We start from the raw sequence: 8,726 nt of genomic DNA on the forward strand, positions 1-8,726 counted from the left end.
AGGGCACCAGCGGGAAGGGTCACCGAAGCCGGGGCAGGAGGGCCCCAGGCTCGGTGCTCGGAGGCCCAGGGCTCCTTCAGGGTGATCGGCGGGGAGGGAGGGAGGGAGGGAGGGAGGGTGACGTGGGAAGCAGCCACACTGAGAGACCTGTGGAGAGCCAAGACAGGGAGGGCTCTGGGTGTCAGCTTTATCGATGGCTTGTCATGGCCCCTACGGTCCCCAGTGTGCCCCCTCCTGCTCCACAAACCTCTGAAGGACGGATGGCTGGAAGGGAACAGTGGGCCACCCCTCAATCTGTCCCCACTCCACCTGCCCCAATGACACCCACTCCCTTCTGGAAATGGTCTCTGGTTACCCAGAATCTTAAAGAACAAGATGCTTGGCTTTGTGGTCTCCACGACAACCTCCACACGGCACAGGATCCAGTAAATTTATTTTTAGAAACTGTGCAATGCCACCATCGGCTGTTTCAGAGACATCAGCCTGCGGCCCAGTGCTGAGGGTTTGGGGACTGACCACGTAGCCATGGCTCTGGAAAGACTCCACTGGAGGTGCACAGACACACAAAGGTGCTTGGTTCATGGCTGGTAGGATGCCGTGTGCCGGGGCCCCTCACACCTGCAGGTCCAAGTGGCACTTGCAGTGCGAAGCTCTGTGTGTTCCCGTCCCCGGTCCCCGCAGTCTGAGGAGCCTGGCCCTGGCACACACCGCCATGGCATGAGCATGGACGTGAGGGCGACCTGCACCCGCGCATCCTGCTCCCGCCCGCACGGCCGGACGAGCACGCGCGGGGAGCATGTCCGACTTGGCAGGACCTTCCGGGCACAGGCCTCGGCCTCAGAAAGCTCTGCTGTGACGCGCTTCGTGACCCGACGTTGCAAGAACATCCATCTGCGTGTCACACTTTTTCCTGACTCCGGAACTGTCCCTTCTCGTTGAGAAACGTCACATGGATGTCAGTGCGTTGCGGTGACCATTTCACGGCACACGCACGTCGAGTCGGTGTGTCGTGCTCCTTGGACCTGCGTGGAGATGTATGTAAATTACATCTCAATAAAACTGGGAAAAAAAAACAGAAACGTCAGGTCAAAAGTCAGACATGTTTGTAAATGCAAAGAAGAAACAAATTAGCGGTGTCTCACCACTTTACAGGGAAGACGCAATGAACGCCTGTGAATTTCTCCCCAGCCTCTTCTCTGTATCTATAGGGATGAAAACAGAAAAATGGCTACGTCTGTATTTTTCCAGGATTGGAATAGTCTGGATCCATCCCTTGTCACGTAGCGTTAAATCATAAACATGTTCCTATTGTTTAATTTTTTTGAAACTTGCTTTTCGATGTCTGTATGTTTTTCCGTTAGGTGGTTGGATAGAAATCCACTAAATCCAGCCTTTCCTTTGAGACCTTTGACTTGATTCCACATTTCCCTCTCATAAATCATGTGACAGCCACAGGCCGAGACGCTCGTCCAACACGGGCGGCCTGGCGACAGCTTCCCGTGTGCAGGTCGGAGCACAGATCTCTCCCCGAAAGTCGCGAGAATTACCTATCGCTTCTCGCCTCTGCTCCGGACTTCCCGACGTTCTTTTAAGAAGCGTAGACAGGAAAAACGCCCCAGAGCGTTCTGGGGTTGAAAGTCACAATCGGCGCCGCTGCCGTGGAGACCAGGCCACTCCTGCAGGGTGAAGGGCGGAGGCGGACCAGGCCGGAGGTCACAGCCGGGGTCCCCTCGCGGGGGGCCGGGAAGGTCAGCAGCTCTCCATGGACTTAGGAAGGTCATCGGAGGTTACAGAGCTGGCTCGTCAGGCCTCACCTGCTCCCCCAGGTCTTAACAGTGATGAAACGCAGGGCTTCGCTGCGCAGACTGTGCCCTGGGGACGCAGAGGCCGCAGCTGTCACACGAGGCGGGGACGGGCGTGCCTCGTCTCCTTTCTCCCATTTCCCTGTGGTTCTATCAACTCCTTGGCTGTCACGACTGCCAAGCTTCATACCAGGCGTCTGTAAGTTAGTCGTTTCGCTGTTAAAACGAGTCCCAGATTTAGTATTTTTTACTGAAATTTTAAAAAAGCAGAAAGGAAGCACGTTTCCCCAGGAGCACGCCATTTGGGCCATCGTGGCAGAAACATCCCGTCCAGCAGGATGGACGCGTGGGCAGGGTGTCCGGCCGGGCGGTCATGGAGGTCGCGCCTGTCACATGAGCCGCCTCTCGTGTGTGTGCAGGAAGCAGCGCCTTCTGCCCCGGGTCCCACGTGCCGGCCGCCCCCTCGGGCTCCTGCCTCGCAGGGGTGGCCCCGGTGGGGCCCATGAGCGGGGTCATCAGCTCTCTCAGCTCCCCGGAAGTTCGCACCCCCACAGCGGGGGACGGCAGGTGTCCTCGGCTTCCAGCGAGTGGGGTCCCCGTGACCTCGGCTTGCCGAGTCTTCCCGACTTGCCTGTGTCACGTCTTCTGCCTTTTTCCGGTCGCTCCCTGCGGGCGCCTTTCGCCTCCCTGTGATGGCGATGGAGCGCGGGGCCCGCAGGGCCCGGCCTCACCCCCGGCTGCGGTCAGGCTTCCTCCCGCCGTGCCAGCGGGCTGGGGCCGGAGACCCTTCCCAAGGACTCCCAAGCGGGGACAGGTGACTGGTTGGCCTCTGCGCCTTCGAGCCTCTTCCCAGCTCCGGCGCGAAGCAATCGGCCCCGGCCTGATTCACAGCCTGCACCTGGCCCTGCCCTGCAACCCGTTCAGGGGACAGCGGCTCCTGCAAGCTCCTCGGCGGGAAATTAGGCAAAACCTTAGTTGAGAAGAAAACACGGAGGGAAGAATTGTGCCAAGACGAGCTGGGAAGTTGGGCAGACCCCAAAAGGCAGCATTTTATCCTTTTTTTTTTCCCCAGCAAAATCAGTTCTCGTGATCCTTGCTTCTCAGTGCCTAGCCTGCCACGTGGCTTTGAGTGACATGCGGTCAGCGCGTGGCCTGGCTGTGGGTGTGCGAGGTTCGGTGTGTTTGGAGGACACGGCACAAGGTAGGTGGCGGTCAGTCGTTGCTTCTTGCCTCCTCCCCACCTGGCAGACCCCAGCGCCCCGCCACAGGGGTCAGTTCCCGTCCTGCCCCTGCCGGTGTCCCTCAGGCTTTCCGAAGGCGACGGCGGGTGGAGTCGGCCCATCTCGTCCTGGGCGGTGCTCAGACACGCACACCACGCACATGCGACTGTGTCATCCTCGGCCCTCTCCTGATCGGAGACGGTGGGACTCGCCCAGCTCCATCGCGTGGAATCACAGTGTGAGACAGGCGCCGAAGAGGCCTGTGGGGCTTCCGGAGCCGCCCCGCACCCAGGCCCCTCGGCCCGCACGTCCCTGTCCACTGGAAGTCCCTCTCGGTCCCCGTTCGGAAAAGATGACGTCGGGACGAGTTCATCTTAACGTGGTCGCACGTCTGATGCACGTGCCAGTTGCAAGGCGATCTGGATCGTTGCCTCTTTGCAGCGATTAGTTACGAGCGGAACGATGACTGGGGCCCAGTGCGGCTTAGAGGCCCGTCATTCCCTGAGAGCCGGACGTCCTTCCCGGAGGTGATTCCAAGGACAAGTCCAACGTCACCTCACCCGTGACAGCCCGGGCTGCAGCCCACCGCAGGTGACAGAGGGGCTGTGCTGCCATCCGACTGGAGAGGACTCGTTATACCCGTGGGTTTGTCCTAAAAGCCGTGGCTCGCACGAGGCACCCGTTCTCCCACGTGACATCGCAAAGCTACGTCACGAACTGGCATCCGGAACACAGTGACGAGGCAGCACATCCACGGGCCGAGAAGCCCGTCCAACATGGGTGTCCTGGTGGCAGCTTCCCGTGTGCGCGTCAGGGAGGGTGCGAGCTTCCCGTGTGCGGGTCAGGGCCGGTGCGAGCTTCCCGTGTGCGGGTCAGGGCCAGTTCGAGCTTCCCATGTGCGGGTCAGGGCCGGTGTGAGCTTCCCGTGTGCGGGTCAGGGCCGGTGCGAGCTTCCGTGTGCTGGTAAGGGCCGGTGTGTGTAAGGGCCGGTGCAAGCTTCCCGTGTGCGGGTCAGGGCCGGTGCGAGCTTCCCGTGTGCGGGTCAGGGCTGGCCGGTGCGGACGCAGCCTGCAGGCTCACGGAGCACAGGACTACGGCTAGCACCACACAGGAGAGACAACACGGCAAGACGCATTCCCAGACACCTGCCGGACCTTCGGGGCAAGCGTTTACGTTGAGGTTTATGTTATTTGCCCCTGACAGAAGCCTACACTGGCTTCACGGAACCTTAGCCACCCGAAGCCCCAGTACCTTGGGCATCCTCCCGTGACAGTAGGTTGGTTGCTTCATTGTGATAAATCGTGTTTTTAACCACAAGACTATACAATCTTCAACATCAACCTTATGGTCAAAGACACAATGCCATGATAGGACCATTGGCCTGCCCCCACATGCAGTTACGTAAGCGTTATTAAATGACTGACGTCACTTGCACTCAGGGCAAAGATCAACTATCTGTCTGAATTAGGGACCGCCTAATTTTCCATTTGCTACGGTGCATTATTAAAAATACATCCATAAAACTTTAATGTTTATTTCATGCTCTGTTGTTAGGACATACGTCTTGGACCCATCACAAAAGGTGAGAAAGAAACCCTTGCACTTACTCTGCAGCAACCTGAACTGAGCATCAGACAGGAAAGTCATGGCGTGATGTTTTGGGAGAGACGGACGCTGGACTGCGGGCTGGCTGCCCGCCGCGGCAGATGCGCTCTGCAGAGGGCGAAGCGCTTGCTGCTGCGGGCGCGCGTGCTCCTCCGACTCGGATGTCAGCGTGACGAGCGAGGACGGCATGCTTTGTCCCCTTGCCTTCACGTGGCCTCAGCATTGGCACTCATCATGTACTTGTAGTTTTTAAATCAAACATCATCCCGCCCCATGTACAGATGCCGCCTCGTGCCAGTGAGGGCTGGACCGTCCAGACGGAGCTTCATAAATTCCCAAATCCACGTGCTAAAAATCAGAGCAGCGGGGTATATGTGTTTCCTCTTTACTTCATCCAACCGCAGACGCACACACCGCACGTTCCTACACGTGCATTAAATAACTGGCTTCTCTTTGGTTCCTATGGTTTTTGACCGTGGGATGATTTTCCTTAGCACCAACGCCCCCTGCGCATAGCTGTCCGCCCCCAGACACCCATTAATTGACAGAAAACACAACTTTATTGCAAAATGACTGCAGCTTTATTAAGCAACTGGATTTACAGGCAATAACATAATCAATATAACATTAATATAGCACATAATTAAGTGAGATTCCTACAAGGTCCTCCCTGTATCCTGAAGCATACAGAAGTTAATTGTTCCACCAACGCCATTCACCAGAGGGGTCCGAAGGGAAACCTGGAAGAACAGAATCCCCAGTTGTTCTCGTTTCTGCAGTGTTTCGTGGCTAAGGAGAGGACGGGACCACGGCCCGCGGGAACTGCGTCACCGCGGGACCCCCAGACCCCACTCCAGCCGGGAGGACGGTCGCCAAGCCGGCCGATGCTCTCACGGTGGACGAGGGGCAGAACGCGAGCAGCAAACGCACTGAACGTGTCTCCCACCAGCAGACAAAGGGCAGGATCCCAGGACGCTTCCCGAGAACGCGCTGCCCCTGCTCCAACGTGGACGAGCCCGCGGCTCCCCGACGCGTCTCCAGAGCCACGTGTCCGCGTCGAACATTCAGAGAAATCCCCTCAGACCGCTTTGGCGATGGGGGAGCGCGGCACCCCGATGGGGGAGCGTGCGGACGGCCCGGAGGAGCTGAGGACGACACCGTGGGCGGGGCGTGTCCTGGGGACCCCTCGCTCGGCTGCTCTGCTCCCTAGGGAGCCTCTTGCCCCTGCCATTTCCGTGACCTGGAGCTTGCTGTCCGCACGGTCTGTTCTCTGCGTGACCGCCTCCCCCGCCTTGTTTAATCTAAGCAGAGGCCGCTGTCATTCCTGACCCCGGGGTGGGCAGACGCTGAAGCCACGGAGCACGACGCACAGCGAGGGGCCTGGGGACCAGGTTTCAGAGCCATCGACAGCCCGGGGCAGGTAGAGCTCAATTGGCTGTGTCCCCAGAAAGCTGGTGCATTCTCGCCGACAAACAAAATGTGGGGGTGGCAGGCCGCCCGGCCAATTTGGTCATAAAAGCACATCGTTAGGGAAAATAGCGCTACTCACTGATAACAGAGGAATTACAACCGAATTTGGGACGGACCGGCTCCGTCCCCAGGGGCCGGGGAGGGCCTGAGGGTGACGAAGGCCCTTCGTGGGCCAGGGAGGTCTCTGGGTGGCACGCATCACGGGACAGTTTCCAGAGCAAAAGGGCCTAAAACCCCGGAGGGGCGGGGACCCAGAACCTTCCGTCCGGGCAGAGGGGGTGCTCTGGGCTTCTGGGGTGATGCCTCAGCCCCGTCCCCTGCCCCCAAAACTAAATGAATCACAACCCCAACCTCGCCGCCTCGTCAGGGGCTAAACCTGCCACCTCACGTGACGTACAAGCGGCACCTGGCACCCAGCGATCGCTCGTTAAATGCCAGGAATCACGGTCATCTTCACTCAGGTCTAAGACGGTAATGCTTCTACGCTTTAGTTCTGACATCGAGTTCACCGCTTCCCCCGTGTCTGCCAACGGGTGAGCGGGTGGCGGTCACCTAGGCACGCACGGGGTAGGGGACATCCCGGGCCCTCTCCTCCAGGCTGCACGATGCTGACCCGGCTTCAAATAACTACCCCCCACACGAACCACGTCTGCCCCAGCGCTCGGTCCAGCATCGACTTGCGCCCGGCCGAACGCGGGCGGCATCGGTGAAGTTCCATCCACCGGTGGCAGTAGGTGGCGCTGCCAGGGAGCATTTCCGTATCTGAACGACCGTGGCCGTCACCTCCTAACCGGGGCCCGTGGTCACAGCCGTCACCATCGCGTTCTCCCCCGTCCCCTTCCAAGATGAAGAGGAAAAGGCATTTTCAACAGCCGGATCCTTCCTGGCAGGTGGGAGTCAGACTGGAAGCTTCGTGCGGCGTCGGGGTGAGGCGGCTGGGTGACGCGGGGGCCCCCTCCCGCTGCCCCCGGGAAAAGACGCTGCAGAGTGATCTTCACAGCTCGGAGGCTTTCTCACACATCCAAAGCCATTCAAAACGAAGAGCTGACTCTGATCACCGTAAATAAATCAGAAACGTGTGCCCCGAACTCACCCCCTTAAAATTATGGCTGGGTGTACTCAACGGCACGGCGTTTTGAACACCTCCAACTTTCTAAAAATATTGGGGGTTCAGAGTAAGCCTTTTAAGGCTAATCAAAGCCACATGTTTCTGATTCGTTTCGACTCAGCTTTTCAAAACGTTGTTTGTTTTCTAAGAGATATTTGATGTCCAAGAAATTTTGGGGTCTTTCTGAAAGTTTAAAAAAAAATGCTTCCTTCTTAGAAACGAGAAGAAGTATTTCCCAAGGGAAAATGAACTTCGGTCCCTGGAGATGAGGCTGGTTTCAAACGTGGCTAAGGAAATCTTCCCGTCTTTATTTTTAAATGCGAGGGAGGGAGGGAGGGAGGGGTGAGGAGGAAACAGTGGGTGCGGGGATTCAGCGGCGGGTCCGTCTGTCTGTTCCCCCAGCCGTGGGCAGCACTCAGCCCTCCTCTGGGACTCCGATGACACTGGTGACAACGGTCCGTCGCTCTTATAACCCGAGGCGCCCCGTCCAACACCCCCAGCGTGGCTGCGCACCCGATGACAAAGTCTCGCGCTCGCGCCCAGCGACGTCTGGGGCCACTGTCACCTACGTTGTGAGTTGTCGACCCCCAAAAAGGGAGGCGTCATGCACAAGTGAAGGTCAGCTACATGCACAGACAGTCAGCGGCCCTGAGACGGAGGGGAGGCCCTGGGAGCGGCCTGTCTGGATGCCCGAGGGCCCGAAAGTGCCGCAGACACTTAGGGCCCCGCCATTCCGGAGGCAGGCAACGTCGGCCGTTTCCTCTTCTACTGCTGGGAGCCGACAAACGGCCTGGACGCGGTGGGATGGACGTCAGGGCAGACCTCCAGCCCTCGGTCCTCGAGCTGCTCTGCGCAGCCACCGATGTGTTTGCAGTGACAAGTGTAGCCCAGAGTCTCAGCATCGCATGGTGCCCTAGAGGTGGCCTCGCTGTGGGAGCATGAATAAATCTCATTATTAAAGATGACCTTGTTTGGTCCCGCGATCCTTTAGAATCTTCCAGTTCCAGGCGCGGTTCAAGTGCTAATGAGCCAGGAACAGCGACACCAGAGCCTTCTGAGGCTGGTTCATTAACAGAAGTCGCTCGGCGCGGCTCAGCATCCAGTTGGTGCTCAGCTGCCCCCGGCTCCAGCATCATCCTGACTGAAGAGGCAGACTACTGGGCCGCACCCGACATCCGCCGATGCGGGGGGCCGGGGGAGGTGCTGCTGGAGAATGGGAGGGTGTCAGGAGTCTGGAGAAGGGGACAGAGAGGGGAGACCACCCTGCGAGAGACACACAGATCAGGGCTGCTCCTCCCCCACATACACACACACCCCCCGACCTGGGGCTTTCTGTCTGCACCCTGCGCGGGTGCTGCCCACCACGCCTCGCCCCGTGTGCTCGGGAGAACAAGCAAGGGGTCCACCTGCCTGTCCTCCTGGGACCCCGGCCTACCTGTCAGCTCGGGTGCTGAAGGCGACTGGCCAGGAGACGACTGTCAGCTGTGCGTGCCCAGCTCTTGAGAAGGAGGCTGGCATCCC

The sequence above is a fragment of the Pteropus alecto genome, unplaced genomic scaffold (assembly GCF_000325575.1).
Source record: "Pteropus alecto unplaced genomic scaffold, ASM32557v1 scaffold137, whole genome shotgun sequence".
Lineage (NCBI taxonomy): Eukaryota > Metazoa > Chordata > Mammalia > Chiroptera > Pteropodidae > Pteropus > Pteropus alecto.